The sequence below is a fragment of the Rana temporaria genome, chromosome 3, assembly GCF_905171775.1.
Source record: "Rana temporaria chromosome 3, aRanTem1.1, whole genome shotgun sequence".
Classification (NCBI taxonomy): Eukaryota; Metazoa; Chordata; class Amphibia; order Anura; family Ranidae; genus Rana; species Rana temporaria.
Window position 1 is genome coordinate 336,065,261 of NC_053491.1, and position 23,813 is coordinate 336,089,073.

Consider the following 23,813-nt stretch of genomic DNA (forward strand, 5'->3'; position numbering starts at 1 on the left):
AGTACTTGTACTCCCGCAAATACCCCCGATACCTAAATAGAATACTTGCCCCACCCCCCCCACCGCCGCCGCAACGAATGCCGCCGCCGACCCCGTCGCATACCGCAACACCGCCGCATGGGTTAAACAGCGTGCGGGGAATATCACAGCTTTCATTTGAATAGCTGTAGTATTTCCCGGCGCGCCGCGTATAGACACACCCCCTTGCTCGGGATCTGTCCAATCCCGAGCAAGAGGGAGTGTCTATACGCGGCGCAGCAGGGAATACTACAGCTCTTCAAATGAACTGGATATATGGGGGACATGGCTGCATATAGGGGGGACATGGCTGCATATAGGGGGGACATGGCTGCATATGTGGGGGGACATGGCTGCATATATGGGGGACATGGCTGCATATATGGGGGACATTGCTGCATATGTGGGGGGACATGGCTGCATATGTGGGGGGACATGGCTGCATATGTGGGGGGACATGGCTGCATTTGGGGACACATTTAAAAAAAAGTATCGGTATTCGGTATCGGCGAGTACTTGAAAAAAAGTATCGGTACTTGTACTCGGTCCTAAAAAAGTGGTATCGGGACAACCCTAGTATATAGCATTACAGATCAAGGTATACAGCTCAGCCTCACAGATCAGGGTATACTGCTCAGCCTCACAGATTAGGGTTTTTAGGTTTACAGATCAGGGTATATAGCATTACAGATCAGGGTATACAGCTCAGTCTCATAGAACAGGGTATATAGCATTACAGATCAGGGTATACAGCTTTGCCTCACAGATCAGGGTATATAGCATTACAGATTAGGGTATACAGTTTAACCTCACAGATCAGGATATATAGCATTACAAATCAGGGTATATAGCATTACAGATCAGGGTATACAGCTCAGCCTCAAAGATCAGGGTATAAAGCATCACAGATAAGGGTATATAGTATTACAGATCAAGGTATACAGCTCAGCCTCCCAGATCAGGGTATATAGCATCACAGATCGAGGTATGCAGCTCAGCCTCACAGATCGGCACTGACAGCACCCCCCTGCGGGAAGTCCAGCACTTACCACTGGGCTGTGGTGTTCTCTCCAAGTTCTCCAGACTGGGTCTCGTTCAGAGCAGCAGCGGTGGTGGAGGTGTCCTTCCTCGAGTCCAGCATGTGTCTCCTCTGCTTGTGCCTCCTCTTCCTAAGCGCCAGGCATCCAATGGGATTGCTTGGCGCTTTGGCCGATCGGGAAACAGGTCTAGGTCTAATGACCTGCCTCCTGATTGGCGGGGAGGAGCGTTAGTGTGAAAATAGCGAAAACCTTTTTCTGACACTTGTTTCTTATTAAGTTAAAATCAGTATTTTTTGGTACAAAATTACATTATATATATATATATATTTTTTAGCAGAGACCCTAGGGAATAAAATGGCGATTTGTGAAATATTTTATGTGACACTGTATTGGCATAGCGGTCTTTCAAACGCAATTTTTTGAGAAGAAATACACTTCAATTAATAAAAAAATAAAAATAAACAGTAAAGTTAGCCCAATTTTTTTGTATAACGTCAAAGATGATGTTACGCCATGATAATCGTGATCTTTATTCTAAGTAAAAAAATTGTGATTCTCATTTTAGCCAGAATCGTGCATCTCTAGTGGAGAGGAATTAGAACAGATTTTGAAAATGCATATCTTATATAAAATATATTTATTTGATTTCCATGTTACAGTATATTATTTTACTTGCATTTTTTTTTTTTTTTTTTTTAGTGTTTACAATATATTTGTATAAACTATTGGATATTGTATCCTTGTCGTACTATTTAATGAATTTCATTATTTGTACATTATTTATTTGAAAGAAAATCTGAATAAAATGTTTTAAAAGGAAAAAAATGTGATAGGGAGGAAATGCTCAGCATAGAAAATCACTGAAAACTGAGCATGTGCAGAAGCTGCCATCACTGCTCTGCAAAAATCTACAACTGCATTGGGGACTTGGAAAGTACAATACAGATAATCAGGGTGGATTTGATATAAATCAAGTCGATTTAAATCACAATTTAAATCACTAGTAAAATAGCTTGATTTAAATCAATTCAATTCAAATTATAATTTTTAAAGAGCAACTGTCCTTTTTGTCTTGCATTGGCTCCTCCTCTGGCCCGCTGTTGACTCACCGAAAGTCCCATTTACTTTAATGGGATGGCTGATGATGCGGCAGTGACACAACAAGGTGAGGGATGTGGCGGCAGCAGGTGAGTGAATGCCCACTAACAGGCGCTGCCATGATGGATCTGAAATGACAGGTGCTCTTTAAATATAAGGACTTATTCTTGCTGGTAATTACAATCTTTAATATTTGCAAACAAAATGAAGGTTTCCTATTTATAATAATAAGCTGTCAGGTTAGTAAAACAGCGATATCAGAACAGATTTAATCATACAGTTTGTAGTGTTCATACATTTGCAAAACTATGGGATAAAGGAATATTCCTGAACTTTGTTTTATCCTATGGTTACTGTGAAATTTGTGAATGCATCGATGCAGTGCATGTTATCTCAGCTTTCAGAGCTTGGATTTATTGAATGAGTTTACCAAAAATGTAAATATTGCAGAATATACAGCCTCATGCTACATAACTAAGCTCCATTTCATGCTGAATAAACTCAATTATTAATGTATCTTAAATAGAAAACTATTAAAATAAATCCAAAAACTCGATTTAAATCCCAAAAATCTGATTCTTTTTTGTTTTTTATCATTGATTTATATCCACCCTGCAGAAAATGCACAATACAAAATATGAATTCCATAGTGACTGAGTGAGTATGAACAGCATGTATTACACCATTTATTGATAGTTTTTTATGATGTGGGTTTAGTGACACTTTAAAGCAATTGTAAAGTCAGAATGTTTTTTTATTTTAATGCATTCTTTGCATTAAGATAAAAAAAACTTCTGTGCGCAGCAGCCCCCCTTGCCCCCCACCCCCCTAATGCTTACCTGAGCCCCATCTCTGTCCAGCGATGTCCATGAGTGTCTCAGCTATCCGAAACTCTCTCTCCTGATTGACTGAGATAAAGCAGCAGCGCCATTGCTTCCACTGCTGTCAATCAAAGTCAATTAGCCAATCAGGAGAGACAGGGGGCGTGGCCAGGCCACAGCTTCGTACCTAAATGGACACAGGGAGCTGTGACTCGGCTCAGGTGCCCCCATAGTAAGCTGCTTGCTGTGGGGGCACTCGACAGGAGGGAGGGGCCAGTTGCACAGAAGAGGGACTGGAGAAGAGGAGGATCGGGACTGCTCTGTGCAAATCCACTACAAAGGGCAGGTAAGTATACCATGTTTGTTATTTTTATTGAAAAAAAACAAAACGAGACTTCACAATAACTTTAAGGACTAGATCTATGCATGTACATAGTATTTTTTGTAGTGTTAGGGCTTATTTATACTTTTTCTGGGGATGGGGGTAAAACCCCATGGTTGAGCCACAGTTTTACTGACCCTCAACCAACTCTCCCTTTGCTGCAGAGGAATGAACTCGAGCACCCTCTATAGCTACATCACGTTTTGCTTTAAGTAAATGGGTCAGCGTACAACATTGTGTGGTATTTAGGGGGTTAAAACAAGAGGTGGAAAGGCGATACAATGCCTCCTCACCTCCTGTCAAATACTCTCTGAAGAGTGATCTGAACGCAGGTCACTGTTCAGAGACCAAAGCAGGTGTAAACGAGCCCTAGGACAGATATGTTGTCTGATTTCAGGGTGTTTTTCCCTTGTGCGCTGACGCGCATTATTGGCAGACCTTGATGTGCGTTTCCAATGTGCCTTTAAATTTAGAATTTGGAGTAGATAGAGTTAACAGCTAACGGTCAAAGCTTACGCATGCAAAGCTCAGCATACATTCTCGCACACAGAGGTGGTGCTGGAATGAACTCCCAGCGAGGGACCTAATGGACAAGAAATACGCTGTGATGGAGACGAGTATTTCTGCCTTAATGCCTGTTACCAGTGCATTGAATCGTGTTTTGATGTGCTGCCTAGGGTTGCCACCTTTTCTTCAAGCCAAACCCGAACACTTTAGTGGCCTGGGATACCTTTGGATGCCCCAAGGAGAGTAGTAATGCGATGCGCATAGCTTGCCGCAGCGAATGGTGGGTGTGTCCAAATTGCTCTTGCTGACATCATCGTCCTGCCACCCAGTGATGCAGAACCTGCCCCCAGACAGCTGCCCGCAGCTCCCGAATGACGACAGATTAGTGTGTGACTATCTCGGTTACTTGGGGAGCCACAGTCCAGTCTGAATAATGTGTCTGGGTTTTAGTCTGGATGAAACCCAAACACTCAATGCAAAACCCGGACTGCCTGGGTGAATCCCGGACAGGTGGCAACTCTAGTGCTGCCATTGACTTCTGTGGGCCTCCAAACCAGCGGCGGTGCGTCCATAGTGGGTGCAGGAGCGCCGCCCCCTCTCTCCTCTGCGCCGTCACTCAAGTGTACAATACATAGAGATTCATGCATTGCATGAATCTCTATGTATTGTCGCAGCTGCCACCAACTATTCAGATGGCCGGCCCCCTGTTGAGCGCCGGCCATCTGAATAACAGTAGTTCGTTGGTTTTTGGAAGTGCCTATCAGAGCCAGCGTCTCTGATAGGCTTTCCGATTACAGCCTATTGGCTCTAAATGGCTTCTAAATAGTTAACCAGGGGACCCAGAGGGTGTGCGTTCCCTGGTTAACACTGACACTCGTCTCAGCCAATCAGATTCACCAGGTCTGGTTACCGGTAACCTGATTGGCTGAAGCAACATCGAGGGCGGGACTCAGGAGAAGACATAGAGGGAGTGCGGAGGGAGGATGGCTGACCCAAGAAAGGTAAGTGCCGGGGGACGGAGGACGGAGCAATCTGGAGGTTTTTGAGGGGGCAAACTGGCGGCAATTGATGGGCACATTAGCGACAATTGATGGGCACAGTGGCAACAATTGATGGGCACAGTGGTGACAATTGATGGCACAGTGGCTGCGTTTGATGGCATGGCACATTGGCTGCGTTTGATGGCATGGCACAGTTGCGACAATTGATGGCACAGTGGCGACAATTGATGGCATGGCATAGTGTCGACAATTGATGGCACAGTGGCCACAATTGATGGGCACAGTGGTGACAATTAATGGCACAGTGGCTGCGTTTGATGGCATGGCACAGTGGCTGCGTTTGATGGCATGGCACAGTGGCTGTGTTTGATGGCACAGTGGCGACAATTGATGGCACAGTGGCGACAATTGATGGCACAGTGGCGACAATTGATGGCATGGCATAGTGGCGACAATTGATAGCACAGTGGCCACAATTGATGGGCACAGTGGTGACAATTAATGGCACAGTGGCTGTGTTTGATGGCATGGCACAGTGGCTGCGTTTAATGGCATGGCACAGTGGCTGTGTTTGATGGCACAGTGGCGACAATTGATGGCACAGTGGCGACAATTGATGGAATGGCACAGTGGCGACAATTGATGGCATGGCACAGTGGCGACAATTGCTGGCACAGTGGCCACAATTGCTGGGCACAGTGACGACAATTGCTGGGCTCCTGAAGAAGCTCCCATCGAGCGAAACATGTAGAGCAAACACACAAGCTAATGCTGCATTTGATCTTCTATGTACCACCCAAATGGAGATCTCACCTATTTTTCGTAATTGATGTTATTTAATTGTCTTAATAAAAAAAAATTCTATTTTTCCATATTCCTTGGTTTTTGAATCTCTATTTGCACCGTCTAATAGTCCCCGGGTTCTATTGGTACCCTTTTTCCTTTCTTGTTCCCAGTGAGGCTGCAGTTGATGTTTTTTCGTTTGTTTGCGCCCCCCCAAAAAACTTGGAGCACCAGCCGCCACTGCTCCCAACCCACTCAAATGCACGAAAAATGCATGCATGCGATGGGATGTTGGACGCATGTGTTTTAGCATGTTGCGATGCGCGTGTTAGAACGCAAACATGTAAATGGGCCGTATGTTTTGGGGAATATACTGCAGGCATGCATTTCATTCTTTATTTAGAAACATTAGTTAACATTCGCTTTACAAATTTTAGATTATAAAAACAATTTGATTAAAATACACTGTAAAACTGGGAAATACAATTACAATCCAAAATCTACTAAACATTCCATTTAAATCTGGGGAAAAAAGCCCATGTAATACTGACAGATGTGAGGGCAGGAAAGGGAAAGGCAACGTGCGGAAACGCTACACTAGAATCCAGCAGGACTCAGAATGAACTCGAGTACCCTCTAGCTACATCATGGAGCGCTCTGCGCACGCGCCGCAAAGTTTCGGCCCTACCGCATGCGTAGTGCTCTCTCCGGTTTGCCAGGGCGTGGGCGGAGCTGTCAGGGAGGCCCGGATGCGCAGGCGCAGTGTTGCTGCTGTTTGTTGTTGTGGGCGGGTTGCAGGCTGTGTGTTCGCTGCGTGAACGGCCGGTAAGGTTTTGTGTGGGCCGGAAATCCGTAAGGGGAGACTCCGTCTGTAGACGGGTGTACGGACAACGAGAGGCGGGCGGTGGAGGCCGTGCTCGGTACTGTGTGAGGAGGCAGGGCCGGTGGGCCTGGAGAATGGAACCCTGGAGACACTGAGGAGACACGGACAGGTAAAGGGTGACATACACGGGAGGGGGGCAGAGATAGCGCCTGTCTGTGTGGTGTCACTGAGAGGGGCCTTATGGAAAGGAACACAGGGGGCAGTGCCAGGGAGGGGATAGCCTATGCCCTCTCCTTCTTTCCTCCTGACACATATAGGGGAACACTTCTTCACCAGTCACCACTAATACTAATGAAATTCAATTACTCTCTACCCTTGTTTGCCATATCGTGTGTGCCCGCCTCCGCTTTGCCATATCGTGTGTGCCCGCCTCCGCTTTGCCATATGGGGTAGTGCCCACCTCCACTTTGCCATGTGGGATAGTGCCCACCTCGCCATATAGGGAATTGAGCCCCCCTTCTTTGCCATGTGGGGAAGTGCCCACCCCTGCACTGCGTGTGTGGTAATGCCTGTCCCTGCCCACCTCAGCTTTGCCATATGGGGCAGTGCCCCCTCCTGCTCTGCCATATATGGAATTGGGCCCTCCTGCTCTGCCGTGTGTGGCAGTGCCTACCCACCTCCACTTTGCCATATGGGGCAGTGCCCACCTCAACTTTGCCACATGGGGAAGTGCCCACCTCCACTTTGCCATATGGGGAAGTGCCCACCTCCACTTTGCCATATGGGGCTGTGTCCCTCCTCTGCCATATATGGAATTGGGCCCCCCTTCTCTGCAGAGTGTGGCAGTGCCCACTCCTGCCATATGGGCCAGTGCCTCCTCCTGTTCTGCCCCTGCTCTGCCACATGTGGCAGTGCCCACCCCCACTCTGTCATCTGGCAGTGCCCACCTCTGCTCTATGTTGACAGTGCCCACCCCCTCTGTTGTGTGGCAGTGCCCACCTCCACTTGGCCATATGGGACAGTGCCCCCTCCTGTTCTGCCCCGCCACATGTGGCAGTGCCCACCCCCACTCTGTCATCTGGCAGTGCCCACCTCCGCTCTATGTTGACAGTGCCCACCCCCTCTGTTGTGTGGCAGTGCCCACCTCCACTTGGCCATATGGGACAGTGCCCCCTCCTCTGCCATATTTTGAATTGGGGCCCCCTTCCCTGCATGGCAGTGTCCACCCCCGCTTTGCCATATGGGCCAGTGCCCCCTCCTATTCTGCCACATGGGGCATTGGGCCCCCCTGCTCTGCCACGTGTGGCAGTGCCCAACCCTTACTCTGTCGTCTGGCAGTGCCCATGCCCGCTCTGTGGACAGTGCTCACCCCTGCTTTGTCACATGGCAGTGCCCCCCTCTTCTTTACTGTATGGACACTGCCCACCCCTGCTTTGTCATATTTTATTTATTTTTTGGAGCATCACAGTTTTGTCAGGTGGTGGTTGTGTTCACTTTTGTTTCTAGAGTCTGAGCATCCTATTTTTTACCATTTACTCTAATATTTTGCTCTTGGCTGACCAGTTTATATTCTGTATGCAGATTCGTCTTGCCTGTCTGATTAAAGCATGTTGTCTCAGACGTGTTCTATAGAGATGTTTCTCATCCCATGGGATGTGGTAACGCTGCTTAACGAAGTATAAGGGACATAGAAATTAGAACCCAGCAGTCATTTGCCAGATAAACATAATTTGCCCCTAGACTGGAAAAAGGAGACCTCCGCTTTTTTTATGTGTAGATCAGCAGACATGGCTGATCAGTAACCTGGCTGTCAGGATCCCTCTTACCTTGTGCACTTGGAAGAGGCCACAAACTTCCCTATGAAAGCTGTACTGTGGGTTATTAAAGTGAGGCAGCATTGATGTGCAGTACAATGAATGGGATCGGGCACACAGAGAATGAATAATCTTTATCTGTTTTCTTTCACTAGTGCCAACACTTCATCATATCCTGCAAAACCTGCATGGGTTGTGTGCTGATCTGCTACTAGCTAAAAGCTTATGTTGTGCTCAATCTGTACTTGTAGTAATGATGATTTTCTAATCAGTCAGCTTTTTCTTTACCTTTAGCCCTGGTTCACACTGATGCTACTTTGAAATCGTGCTACTTTACCTGAAGTAGCGCAATTTCAAAGTAGCAAGGTCAGCGCGATTTCAGGTGCTACTTGATAAACATTTGTGTGGCTTCATACACAGATGTCTATAGAAATCGCACCTGAAATCGGCAAAAGTAGTGCAGGAACTACTTTTTCAAATCGGTGCGGCGCCGCAAAATCGGTGTCGCACCGATTGGAACAGTGCCATTGCCGCCAATAGGCTGCGACTTGTCATGCGATTTGATCTCTCAAATCGCCTGACAAATCACTCCAATGTGAACCTAGGCTAAACAGTGCTTGGTTTATGACTTCAGTATTGGTCAAAAGACTTTGGGACTTTGTTGCAGCAATATAAATCACACAATTACAAATTGGTGTATAAAATGTAAAAAAAACAAAAAACGTATTAAACAACAGGTTCAAAATAGACACTTCACATCCTGATCTTATACCATTCCTACAATATACATCAGGGCTCGACAAATCCCGGGCGCCAGGTTGTGAGCTGGCGCCATCTGGTGGCGAGCCGTTGGTATTACAAGTTATTACCACCAGATGTGTGAGCTAGCGCCATCTGGTGGTGGCCGTTGGTATTACAAGTTAAGCATTACAAGTTAAACAGCAATACTAATGTCATTTTTCACTATTTTCACTGCCATCTTCTTCCCTCTAATTAGAACCCCCAAACATTATAGGATAAAAAAATATATATAACACCCTAGAGAATAAAATGGCGATCGTTGCAATACTTTCTGTCACGCCGTATTTGCGCAGCGGTCTTACAAGCGCACTTTTTTGGGAAAAAATTACACTTTTATTAATTAAAAAATAAGACAACAGTAAAGTTATCCCCATTTTTTTAATACTATGCAAGATAATGTTACGCCGAGTAAATTGATACCCAACATGTCACGCTTCAAAATTGCGTCCGCTCGTGGAATGCCGACAAACTTTTACCCTTTAAAATCTTCATAGGCGACGTTTAAAAAAATCTACAGGTTGCATGTTTTGAGTTAGAGGAGGACTAGGGCTAGAATTATTGCTCTCGCTCTACCAATCGCGGCGATACCTCACGTGTGGTTTGAACACCGTTTACATATGCGGGCGCTGCTCACATATGTGTTCGCTTCTGAGCGCAAGCTCGTTGGGACGGGGTGCGTTTTCTGGCTCCTAACTTTTTTAGCTGGCTCCTAGATTCCAAGCAAATTTGTCAAACCCTGATATACATATACTGCAGGGATACATGAAATTATTAAAATGGGAGACATCTTTTGTCTAGTGCAGGGGTGTCCAAACTTTTTTCAAAGAGGGCCAGATTTGATGAAGTGAACATGCGTGAGGGCCGACTATTTTGCCTGACATTCTTTGAACCATTAAAATTTGGTCTAAGTGTGTTCATCTGAGCACTAATACACTGCCCAACAAGAATTCTCTTGCCTTTGTGGCTGTGTGTGGTAAAGAGAAGAGCTTGGGCGTGTTATTTGGATATACTGTGTATATATTTCTTTTGTGGCCCCAACGAATCCGAGAGCGCTGCTGAGGGCTAAGGATGAGCTTGGGCGTGTTATTTGGATATACCGTATTTATCGTCATTTAACACGCACAAGCTTACAGCCTCACCATTGCCATGAATGCAGCCTCACCATTGCCATGAATGCAGCGTCACCATTGCCATGAATGCAGCGTCACCATTGCCATGAATGCAGCCTCACCATTGCCATGAATGCAGCCTCACCATTGCCATGAATGCAGCCTCACCATTGCCACCAATGCAGCCTCACCATTGCCACCAATGCAGCCTCACCATTGCAACCAATGCAGCCTCACCATTGCAACCAATGCAGCCTCACCATTGCAACCAATGCAGCCTCACCATTGCAACCAATGCAGCCTCACCATTGCAACCAATGCAGCCTCACCATTGCAACCAATGCAGCCTCACATGTGCCTAAATGTAGCCTTACATGTGCCATAAATGTAGCCTTACATGTGCCATGAATGCAGTCTCACCATTGCAATCACTGCAGCCTTACCTTTGCCATAAATGCAGCCTCACATGTGCCATAAATGCAGCCTTACCATTGCCTTACCATCAGTGCAGCCTGATCGATGCTCATCTGCAGCCTCGAAGGCAGAGGGAGGGGGGCGGGACGAGTGCCAACAGATTACAAACGGGAGAATCTCTTGTTTACTCTGTGGCCTCTTTAATACAAAGTCCCGCCTCTTATTATAGACAAAACAGTTGTCCAATGGCATCCCAGGAGACGGCGCTTCCAATACAGACGCTGCTAAGAAAACAGGAGATTCTCTTCATGTAATCTGATGGCGCTCATCCTGCCCCCTCCCTGTCCCCTCCAAGGCATCGCCGATAAATGCGGTATATATCTTTTGTGGCCCTGGGGGCCACACACAATATATATATCCAAATCCCCAGGGGGGCCATATTAAATCAACAGGGGGGCCGCATTTGGCCCGCGGGCCAGACTTTGGACATGCCTGGTCTAGTGTATCAGGGATGGAGCAGCCTTCTTCCCATGATATAATTGCTACTCTCTGCTTATGACTTGAGTACCGGCCTGTCATACTCCTTTATTACCAGGCCCTTTTCATTGCTGTAATAGTTTGCATAAAAAATTACTTGGTCATGCAATACTGGACCCAAATGAATTTTTATATAATTTTTTGGAGCCCGAGATAGATTTGTGGTATTTATTAACCACTGGGTTTTAGGAATAAAGAGGGGGTTAAAGCATGTTGCTTGGGATTGGTGCACTAGCTACATTAAATGTACAGGTCATATACACAGGGAGAATGTAAAGGGGTTAATGTACACGTCACATAGAGACTCAATAAAGGTGAAATGTACAGTTAAGGAGGACGACGAACGGGGTAGAAATAAAACAATAAAGATCCCGCAATCTGTTTAAACGCATGACCACAAATCACTTCATTCTGGTAATGTTCATTGATAAATGCTACTTCCTCTCTTTCCACCATTGTGACGGTAAGGAGAGGGCTCTCAAATGTAAACACCACAGTGTTTGGTCGTTATAGCCATCACAAGGTACAGAGCTGCTCAAATTGGCTCTGTACATTGTGTCTGTGACCCGCACTGCCTGTTGATGGCTCAAATCAAGGTCATTCATGGGAGCACATAATGCCTGTGTCTGTTTTCTGAAGTGCCAGTTATAAACATTACTTCAGAAATACACATCTATCACTCTGCTCTTCTTAAGTACAAAAAGCGCCCAAAAGAACACATGTATTTATATTGTATATAATCTTTATAAGATCGCAATTGGGCATGTATGACTTTTTAAAAACCACAAAAGAGAAATGAGCCCTTAGAAATAAGGTACTCTTTAAAGTGATATTAAACCCAAAAATATCATATGTTGCAGTTTACCAATCCTTTAAATGCAGTAAGTTCATTTTTTTTTTTTTTTTAATAGGCTTTTTCACCTGGTGATTTGGCTAGTGTCGCACCTCTTTTATTAGGCCCCTTTCACACAGGCTTTCAGATCAGGCCCGCCTGTCAGTTTTTCAGGCGGACCTGATCGGATTTACTTGATAGATTCACCTCTATGGAGCGGCTGATGTCAGCGGTGACATTTCAGCAGACATCCGCCGATACCCGATTCTATCCTGTCCGTAAAATCCAGACAGATGGTGACCCTACTTTCCATCCATCTGGAGGATCGGACACTCACTTCACCTCTATGGAGCGGCGGATGTCAGCGGTAATATGTCAGCTGATATCCGATTCAATCCTGTCGGTAAAATTCAGACCGATGGTGACCCTACTTTCCATCCGTCTGGAGGATCAGATGAAAATGGATAGGTGGTCAGTTTTCATCTGATCTCCCCATAGAGGAGAGCAGGGCTCTGACAGGTCCATCTCGGCACAGTGAGCGGAGACGGACCTGTCATCCACCTGCTCAGCGGGGATCAGTGGATCGAACCCCTAGCTGAGCAAAGCGGAGTGGTGAACCCCCTGTGTAAAAGGGCCCTTAGAGTGCCTCCACAGGGGCACTTTTGAACAGCATCATTGTCAGTTTGAGGGTAGGAAATTGTTAGTTGGACTAGAACATAGGTGATCAACCTGTGGCCCTCCAGCTGTTGCTGAACTACTAGTCCCACAAGGCATTACAAGGCTGAACAGTTACAAGCATGACTTCCAAAGGCAGAGGCATGATGGGGCTTGTAGTTCCGCAACAGCTGGAGGGCCACAGGTTAAGCACCCATGGACTAGCAGATTTAGATAAACCAACACATAGAAGCCAAACTGCAGTTAAAGCAACTGTTTTTTTTCTTTTGGGATAAATATTGTACATAAAAGCTGATCATTGTACGCACCCCTGTCAGTGATAAATAGTTTGTCCCAACCCTTTAAAGTGAAAGTAAACCGCTGCCTTTTTTCCCCCTGACCTACAAAGTAAAGACACAATGTGCTAGTATTCATACTAGCACATTATGTGAAACTTGCCTGCAAACATATCCCTCCACCGATACGTTGTCACCACTGGAGGCCGCATCCATCTTCCCCCGTCCCCCTTTCGGGAGCTGCTGGTCATGGCACAGGGCTCTGAAGAAACTGCACGGGTGGCCATTCCTTCAGAGCACACGCCGATGAGGGTGCACATTTAGGAGATATTTACAGTCTCTAGTCTATAGATAAGCCTTATTATAGGCTTATCTATAGGTACAAATAATCACTAGGAGTTTACAACCACTTTAAAGGAGTTGTAAAGTCAAATGTTTTTTTTATCTTAATGCATTCCATGCATTAAAGAGGAGTTCCACCTAAAAATGGACCTCCGCTTCACCCACTCCTCGCCCCCCTTACATGCCACATTTGGCATGTAATTTTTTTGGGGGGGGAGTGGGGGCTTCAGGAGAAGGGTACTTCCTGTCCCACTTCCTCCTTCCGCCGAGGGGCTGAAAAGGCGATTAGCTTAATCGCCCTTTCACAGCCCCTCCCTGTAGGCGAGCGCCTGTCCAATCGGACGGCGCTCGCGCATGCGCAGTGGGTGCCCGGCCGTGAAGCCGAAAGCTGTCACTGCTGGGTGCCCACACTAAGAATGAAGACGACGGCCGGCGAGGGGGGGGCGAGGAGCGGAGCCCCGGCCGGCGCGTCGCTGGAGCCGTGGAGCAGGTAAGTGTCTTTTTATTAAAAGCCAGCAGCTGCACTTTTTGTAGCTGCTGACTTTTAATAAACTTAAAAAAAGGTGGAAAACCCCTTTTTAAGATAAAAACCCTTCTGTTTTTCCAACGCCCCACCTAATACTTACCGGAGCCCCATCTCTGTCCAGGGATGTCCACGTGTCTCTGCTGTCCAAGACACTCTTTCCTGATTGGCTGAGACACAGCAGCGGCACTATTTGCTCCCACTGCTGTCAAAGTCAGTCAACCAATCAGGAGTGAGAGGGGGCAGGGCTGGGCCGCAGCTCCATGTCTGAATGGACACAGGGAGCTGTGACTCAGCTCGGGTGCCACCATAGCAAGCTGCTTGCTGTGAGGGGTACTAAGCAGGAGGGAGAGGCCAGGGTCACAGAAGAGGGACCCGGGAAGAGGAGGATCTGGGCTGCTCTGTGCAAATCAACTGCAACAGAGCAGGTAAGTATAACATGTTTATTATTTTTATTGAAAAAAAAAACAAGACTTTACAATCGCCTACTATAATAAGGCTTACCTGTAGGTACTGTAAATATCTCCTAAACTTGCACAATTTAGGAGACATTTACTGTATACACTGCCGCCGACATCATCTGAAGGAACGGTCTGCTTGTGTTGTTTCTTCAGGGCCCGTGCCGTGACCGGCAGCTGTTGTACGCATGATTAACGTAATCGCATCTCCTGCCAATCGAAGCGGCGGAGCCTGCAAACCTGCAATTGACTCTTGTAAATGTCGGCCATGTGAATGGTGTGTCTGCGGATTCAGGGCATCGTTCCAAGGCAAGTATTTCACAATGAGCTAGTATGCAATGCATACTAGCTCATTATGCCTTTGCCTTGAAGGCTTTTTTTTTTTTTGTGAGATTTACAACCTCTTTAACCACTTAAGGACCGCCTCCTGCACATATACGTCGGCAGAATGGCACGGCTGGGCACAAGCACGTATATATACGTCCTGTACTTGTACCCAGCCATGGGTCGCGGGCGCGCGCCCGCGACCCGGTCCGAAGCTCCGGGACCGCGGGTCCCACGGACCCGATCGCCGCTCGAGTGCGGCGATCGGTCCCCGGAGCTGAAGAACGGGGAGAGCCGTGTGTAAACACGGCTTCCCCGTGCTTCACTGTGGCGGCGTATCGATCGCGTCATCCCCTTTATAGGGGAGACACGATCGATGACGTCACACCTACAGCCACACCCCCCTACAGTTGTAAACACTCACAAAGTGAAGCCTAACTCCTACAGCGCCCCCTGTGGTTAACTCCCAAACTGCAACTGTCATTTTCACAATAAAGAATGCAATTTAAATGCATTTTTTGCTGTGAAAATGACAATGGTCCCAAAAATGTGTCAAAATTGTCCGAAGTGTCCGCCATAATGTCGCAGTCACGAAAAAAAACGCTGATCGCCGCCATTAGTAGTAAAAAAAAATAAAAATGCAATAAAACTATCCCCTATTTTGTAAACGCTAAATTTTGCACAAACCAACCGATAAACGATTATTGCGATTTTTTTTTTTTTTTTTTTTTTTTTTTTTTACCAAAAATAGGTAGAAGAATACGTATCGGCCTAAACTGAGGGGGGATATTTATTATAGCAAAAAGTAAAAAATATTGCATTTTTTTCAAAATTGACGCTCTATTTTTGTTTATAGCGCAAAAACTAAAAACCGCAGATGTGATCAAATACCACCAAAAGAAAGCTCTATTTGTGGGGAAAAAAGGACGCCAATTTTGTTTGGGAGCCACGTCGCACGACCGCGCAATTGTCTGTTAAAGCGACGCAGTCCCGAACTGTAAAAACACCTTGGGTCTTTAGCCAGCATATTGGTCCGGGGCTTAAGTGGTTAACTCATGGTCACCAGATGAAAATAAAGCAAAGAAATCCAAAAAAACAAACAAATGCAGCCAAATATTTGCTTTTAGTACTACTTTAAATTTGTATACTGAAATAAATCAGAAATCAAGTATTAAAAATAAATACTAGTGAAATCTCAAGTACATATACTTGAAATGTAAATGATACAGCCGGCCACAAACTATAGCAAGGAGTGAAAATTCTAAAGTAAAATTAACCACACAAAATAAAGTATTTGGTGTGAAAACTGTATAGGAACAATGTGCAAGAAATTCTCTGACAGCCATGGGTAGGCGATTACACAACACTTGTGTCCATGGATTTAATGGAATTTGTCTCTTAACATTCTAGTGGAGAGTTTTTGACCTGAAGGAAGACACTGTTTGTGTTTGTAAGGGTTTAGATGGAATCTGCAAGTTTTCCCAAAGTAACAGAGGTTGCTATTGCTGGCTTCTTTTAAAAATGTTAGTTTGGTTTATATAGAAATTTGAGTTGAGGCTACAATGGACTTTATGGTACCATACAAACACTTGGCATACACAGAATAGATATTAAAGTTGAATTTTATTTAATTTACAACAACATATTAAAAACATACATAGTTTATTTAAAAGAGAAGGCTATGTAACTCTGTAAATTCACAGATAATATCAGCCTTTCCAGTGTCACTTTAACAACTCCCTCTATAACAACTATACATTAGCATGCTCGACATGTTTCGTGGCAATCGTTTTTTGCATACTTATGGTGTTCTAGAATAGAGATCATTATTATACTACAAATAGAAAAAAAAGCATTTGTCTTAACAAAAAATGGAGATATAGCATGCGCGCTGACATAACCCCCATAAGCCACCTTACCTAGAGCAAGACCATGTGTGCAAAAGTCCAAATGGTATAGGTTCTCCCCAATGGGTGTGGAAGCCCCCCACAAACAAAGGGGGAAAGAGGTATGGCTTGTAATCTGATAAAGAGATTGCCAAAAATGATAAATTGGGCTCAAACCTAGCCTACTAGAGCAAACACAGTTATATCAGTCTAAGCTCATGGCTGCTAATGCACCGTAACAGATGCAGCAATCTGAGACAAGTCCTCTCGATAGAGCTATATAAACATAGTATTATATGTGTCCATCGTACAGGCGGTCCCCAAGTTACAAACATCCGACTTACAAACGACGACTACTTAGGGAGGGAGACAACAGGAAGGGAGAGGGAATCTACCCCTAGGAAGGGAAATTCACTCCTGTAAGAGTTGTCATGGGAAAACGGTGTCTTCACTGATGCTTCATCACCAAGGCTTGTTCCCACAGCAACTAGGGTTGTCCGATACCACTTTTTTAGGACCGAGTACAAATACTTTTTTTTTTGTGTACTCGCCGATTCCCGATACTTTTTTTTTTTTAAATGCGTCCCCACAAATATGCAGCCGTGTCCCCACAAATATGCAGCCGTGTCCCCAAAGAGAAAGCCAAGCCCGCCGCCGTCTTCTAGTTGATCAGTGCAGGGAACATTACAGCTTTCATTTGAATAGCTGTGTGTTCCCCCCCGCCACGCCTCATCATATATAGCCCCTCCCCCTTGTCCGGGCACTTTGATAGACAGATCACCCGTCCCAGGATTGGATGGGTGGTCTGTATCAAAGTGCCCGGACAAGGGGGTGGGGCTATATATGACGAGGCGGGGGAACACACAACCCTAACAACAACCCAACATTTTCAAAATCCAGTTGTCATTGGGACAGAAAGTGAGGTGAAATCTTCTGAACAGGGGCACAGACGGCAAAACTAACGTTACAGGGCTCGTGATAATCCTTCCCTATGCTATCCAAAAAGCTTAAAAATAGTTTTTTTGGCTGGAGCTACACTTAAATTTTTTTTACCCTTTCCGACTTACAAACATATTCTACAGACCCTAGCTTGTTTGTAACCCGGGAACCGCCTGTATATATTTCGAACTAGGAAAAGTAAAACCACGCTTTTATCGTAAAGGTCCAGTCCGCCATATAGATGTATGCAAGAGGAGATAAATACAATATATATATATATATATATATATATATATATATAATCTCTCTCTCTCTCTCTCTCTCTCTCTCTCTCTCTCTCTATATATCTATATATCTATATATACGCGTTCCCGCGTATACCGCGCACCCCTAAAGAGGCCCCCAATCCTGTGGAAAAAAAGTTTTTTTTTTTGTACTTACAGTTTTGGTGTCTTGCGCGGCGGCCTCGTCGGGTCCGGCGTCCGTCTGCGGCTTCGGGTGTCCTCTTCGTCGGGTCCGGCGTCCTTCTGCCGCTTCGGGTGTCCTCTTCTTCGGGTCCGGTCCAGTCTGCGGCGTCCTCGCGTCCTCCCCGCTCGTTTCCCGCGCCGAGTTTTGAATACTGCACCGACATATACAGAGCGCAGTACACTCGTGTATTGTCGGGCAGGCTCGGCAACACTCGCGCTCACGTCCTGTACGTCCAGGACGTGAGCACGGAAGGAGCAGAGACTGGCCGACTATACCCGAGTGTACTGCGCTCGGTATATGTCGGCGCAGTATTCAAAACTGTGCGCGGGAAAGCGGGTATCGGCGTATACCGCGCACCCACGATTTTGCCCTGATTTTCAGGGCAAAAAAGTGCGCATTATACGCCGATAAATACGGTATATATGACACACGCACACTCTCACAAAAGTGAGTACACCCCTCCACATTTTTGTAAATATTGTATTGCATCTTTTCATGTGTGAAATTATACACACACTTAAAGTGGTTGTAAACCCTTACAGACCACTTTTACCTACAGGTAAGCCTAAATTAAGGCTTACCTGTAGGTGCAAGAAATATTTCCCAGTCCTAAAAGGTTTAGGAGATATTTGCAGAAAAGGCAGGCACCGATGTCTATGGCGCATGTGCTGTAGACAACGGCGTACTGAGCGAGCCATTTCCAACGGCGATTGTGCCATGACTGCCCCCGCATCGGCCCTCGTTCCCCTCCTTCATCGCGGCCATCTCTCCCAGAGTGACTTTTTCAGGTATCGCGGCTCCGGCGCTTTCTATGCAAGTTCTGTGTGTAGCGGCCCCCCATCTCTGTCTAGCGATGTCCCCTCGTCCCTCTCCCCCTGATTGGCTGAGACACTGCAGCAGTGCCATTGGCTCCCGAAGATGTCAATCAAAGTTAGTTAAGCAATCAGGAGAGAGAGAGGGGTGGGGCAGAACGGCAGCTCCATGTCTGAAAGGACACATGGAGCTGAAAATCAGCTCGGTTGCCTCCATAGTAAGCTGCTTGCTGGCTGTGGGGGCACTTGACAGGATGGAGGAGTCAGGAGAGCTGAAGAGGCACCCTAAAAGAGGAAGATCCAGGCTGCTCTGTGCAAAACCAACTGCACAAAGGCGATAAGTATAACATGTTTGTTGTTAAATTTGTGGCCCCCCTTTGTCAAGTAGCGTTGGATTCTGAAATATCCAGGCACCTTTAGATGGGAGGTCAATCCTCCCCCTTCTCGGCTGGATCTCCTGGCTCCTACCTCCTATTGAATGCCCCCACAGCAAGCAGCTTGCAATGGAGGCACCCAAGCAGGCTTGCTCTTGAGCCACTGCTCTGTGTCTCCAAGCACAGATAGAGCGTGGCTTGGCCCCACCCTCACTCTCCATAATGGCTCACTGGCTGTGATTGACAGTAGCAGGAACCAATGGCTACCGCTGCTGTCTCAACCAATGAGGAGGGAGACAGAGGCGCTTGTGCACATTGCTGGATCGAGGGGGGGCTGGGGGACGCTGCTGAACACGTTTTTTAGCTTCATGCCTAGAATGCATAAAGCAAAAAAAAACTTAAGCCTTTATAACTACTTTAGGTAGCCTCTAGCAACCCTTGGAAGAGCTTTAGAATTTAATTAAACCCTGGTTAAAGCGGAGTTCCACCCAAAAATGGAACTTCAGCTTTTCGGAACCGCAAGGCTTCACTTCCTGATCCCCTCAGAGGATGGCGACGGGCAGCAGAGAGATGAGCAATTTCTCGTCTTCTGCTGCTGACATCGCGGGCGCGCTGGACAGGTAAGTGTCCATTTATTAAAAGTCAGCAGCTGCAGTATTTGTAGCTGCTGGCTTTTAATATTTTTTTTTTCACAGGACCTTCGCTTTAAGAATGACTGGTCTATACATTTCTCTCATTGCAGGTCTCTTTCAGAGTAACATTTTCTTGGACATGCTTCTAAAACCAGACATACTTGGCTTCTGATCTTTAAATATATAATTGGTTCCCTTTAGGACACTTTTCAGAGTAAACTTTATTTTTTAAGATGTGGCTACACATTTTGTGAGAAAGGGAGGTGTGGTTGATTGTCCTTTTCTCCAAACCTTTTATTAATCCTCTGTGGAGAGAGACATGAAAGTTGTAATTACAAGGTATTCCAAGAGAAATATAATTTGTGTAATAATTTGGGTTTTTAATTATTTAGGGGCCTACAACTTTGGAAACAAGCTTCAAATTTTATGAGCACGGCCTAAGTAGAGCGTTCTCCTTTTAATCCAGTGGCCATTCCAAAAGGGGTATTGGTAATACGCTATGCATTTCAGTGAAAGAAAACCAATACGTTTGGCTATCACACGAGGGCATTGATGGGAAGTGGTCGCCCTGATTGGGGTCACAGCAATCAAGAACTGTTTGAGGGTCAAAGCCAGACCTATGCCAGTCAGAACTAAGGAAAATTCCTAGAGACAGTGCCAGTCTGATCTAGAGACCAACCTGTAAAACATCATTGCTCTTTTTAACCACTTCCCGACCTCCTCATGTACATATACGTCAGCAGAATGGCACGGACAGGCACATGTACGTACCTGTACGTCCTCTGCTAGACGTGGGTGGGGGGTCTGATCGGGACCCCCCCCCCGCATGTACATGCGGGGGTCGGGTCCGCTCGGGGAGTGATCCGGGACGACGGCGCGGCTATTTGTTTATAGCCGCTCCGTCGCGATCGCTCCCCGGAGCTGAAGAACGGGGAGAGCCGTGTGTAAACACGGCTTCCCCGTGCTTCACTGTGGCGGCGCATCGATCGGGTGATTCCCTTTATAGGGAGACCCAATCGATGATGTCATTCCTACAGCCACACCCCCCTACACTAGTAAACACACACCAAGTGAACACTAAATGTTACAGCGCCCCCTGTGTTTAACTCCCAAACTGCAACTGTCATTTTCACAATAAAGAATGCAATTTAAATGCATTTTTTGCTGTGAAAATGACAATGGTCCCAAAAATGTGTCAAAATTGTCCGAAGTGTCCGCCATAATGTCGAAGTCACGAAAAAAATCGCTGATCGACGCCATTAGTAGTAAAAAAAATAAAAAATATAAAAATGCAAAAAAACTATCCCCTATTTTGTAAACGCTATAAATTTTGCGCAAACCAACCGATAAATGATTATTGCGATTTTTTTTTTTAACAAAAATAGGTAGAAGAATACGTATCGGCCTAAACTGAGGAACAAAAAAAATTATATATGTTTTTGGGGGATATTTATTATAGCAAAAAGTAAAAAATATTGCATTTTTTTCAAAATTGTCGCTCTATTTTTGTTTATAGTGCAAAAAATAAAAACCGCAGAGGTGATCAAATGCCACCAAAAGAAAGCTCTATTTGTGGGGAAAAAAGGACGCCAATTTTGTTTGGGAGCCACGTCGCACGACCGCGCAATTGTCTGTTAAAGCGACGCAGTCCCGAACTGTAAAAACCCCTTGGGTCTTTAGGCAGCAATATGGTCCGGGGCTTAAGTGGTTAATATACCAGTACAAAGGAAATGCAGTGGCGTTGCTAATGTTGGTTTTTGTGAACTGCTCTACCTAGGTCCAATGTTTTAGAGTCTTCAAATAAACTACAGCTGTGTGTAGAACAAAACTAAGGTAAACCCTGAGTACTTAAATACACTAAGCTTTATGTAATCTGTCTTTTAGAAAGGACACTTGTGTACCACAATGAGAGAGAAATCTTTCCAGCTGGACTGCACCAGTGTTTGCTCATACCATAGCTAGTGTATTAGACTTGAATTGTGTAAGGATGTGTCCATTCAAATTTTTTTTTAAATCATTGCTGTCCAGCAATGTTAATTTTATAGCACTCTGGTCCTTTTTATTGTGACTCTTGGTCTTGTGCCCTTCTTATATTGGATTAAGTCGCATTAAATAAACGCTGAGTTGGCAGCGTGTCCTGTTTCTGATTTTCTTACATTATTAGGCCTCATTTCCACTGGCGTTTTTACAGCCACGTTTCTGAGCGTTTTTTACAGCTTAAAAACGCCTGTCCATGTTATTCTATGGCTTCATTCCCACATAGGCGTTTTTGAGCTGCAAGTGGCATAGACGTTTTTGAGCTGTAAAAAAAACGCGGGACCAGGGCGTTCTGAAGCTCCAGAGTAGAGCTGTAAAAACGCCAGACGTTAAAAAACGCGCAAAAACGCTCAAAAACGCGACCGCGGCATTTTTAAAGCTGCAGCTCACAAAAAAAAAATTTTTTTTTTTTTTTTTTTTTTTTTTTACAAAATAAACATGGACAGGCGTTTTTAAGCTGTAAAAAAGCCTAACAGTGGCTGTAAAAACGCCAGTGGAAATGAGGCCTTAAAGGTGAACTGAAGGTATCTATCTTGTGATAGAATTTGTGCTAAAAAAAAACAAAAAAAAACCACTGTAGTAAAGTGTAATTTTGTATATCATACAGTTTGTTGCACTAGGGGTGCTATTTAAACCTGTTTGAATACTAAAGTGGTTCTAAAGGCAGAAGGTTTTTTATCTTCATGCATTCAATGCATGAAGTTAACCACTTGCTGACCAGGCCTTTTCTGGAACTTTTTGTTTACAAGTTCAAAGTATTTTTTGCTAGAAAATTACCTAGAACCCCAAACATTATAGATATATTTTTTATATAGAGTATAAAATGGCAATCATTACAATATTTTTTGTCACGCTGTAAGTGTGCAGCGGTCTTTCAAACTGAATTTTGTTTGGAAAAAATCCACTTTTTAATGCATGGCTCGACAAAATCCGGGAGCCTGGTCGCAATTGCGACAAATAGTGACCTGGCTCCCGGGAAAGCTTAGGCCTGCAGAAGGCTGCAAAGCCATGGCCTCAATTACCAGCCGGTGCGGGCCCGTCGCGATCGCGCAACGGGGGGGAGATGGGGGCGCACAGCGACACAGGATCCTGTGTCTCTGTGCTCCCCCACCACGCCGGCCGGTAATTGAGGCCGCGGCCTTCTGCAGGCCTAAGCTTCCTTCTGTGATCTCGCGCCATCTTGTGGTGGCCGTTGGCATTACAAGTTAAACAGCAATTCAGCAATTGTAATGTTTTTCACTGTGTTTTCACTACCATCTCCTTCCCTCTAATTAGAGCCCCCAAACATTATATATATTTTTTATTCTAACACCCTAGAGAATAAAATGGCGGTCGTTGCAATACTTTCTGTCATACCGTATTTGCGCAGCAGTCTTGCAAGCGCACTTTTTGGGGAAAAAAATGTTTTTAATTAAAAAAATAAGACGAGAGTAAAGTCAGCCTAATTTTTTTTATATTGTGAAAGATAATTTTACGCCAAATAAATTGATACCCAACATGTCACGCTTCAAAATTGCGTCCGCTCGTGGAATGGCGACAAACTTTTACCCTTTAAAATCTCCATAGGTGACGTTTAAAAAATTCTACAGGTTGCATGTTTTGAGTTACAGAGGAGGTCTAGGGCTAGAATTATTGCTCTCACTCCAATGATCGCGGCGATACCTCACTTGTGGTTTTAATACCGTTTACATATGCGTCGCTACTCACGAATGCGTTCGCTTCTGCCTGCGAGCGTGGCAGGACAGGCGTGTTTTCTGGCTCCTAACTTTTTTAGCTGGCTTCTACATTCCAAGCCAATTTGTCAAACCCTGCTTTAATGAGTTAAAAACACAATAGTTACCCGGATTGTTTTTGTATAATGCGAAAGAAGATATTATGCAGAGTAAATAGATACACAACATGTCATGCTTTAATATTACGCACGCTTGTGGAATGGCGACAAACGACAGTACTTAAAAATCTTCATAGGCGACGCTTCAAAAGATTATTACAGGATACCTGTTTAGAGTTACAGAGAAGGTCAAGTGCTAGAATTATTTCTCTCGCTCTAACGCTCATGGTGATACCTCACATATTTGGTTTGAACAC

The 23,813-nt window shown here is 45.3% G+C and overlaps 1 protein-coding gene across 2 annotated transcripts in view; it reads left to right on the forward strand.

Moving 5' to 3' along the window:
• The first annotated feature begins 6,403 nt into the window (after nucleotides 1-6,403).
• RNF145 (ring finger protein 145) overlaps nucleotides 6,404-23,813 on the forward strand; it is a 63,499-nt gene continuing 46,089 nt past the window's right edge. The window contains exon 1 of one of the 2 annotated variants that reach the window (XM_040345066.1): nucleotides 6,404-6,642. The gene's annotated coding sequence lies outside the window, so the exon portion shown is untranslated. The remainder of the gene's footprint in view (nucleotides 6,643-23,813) is intronic. The other variant, XM_040345065.1, reaches the window with a different exon arrangement.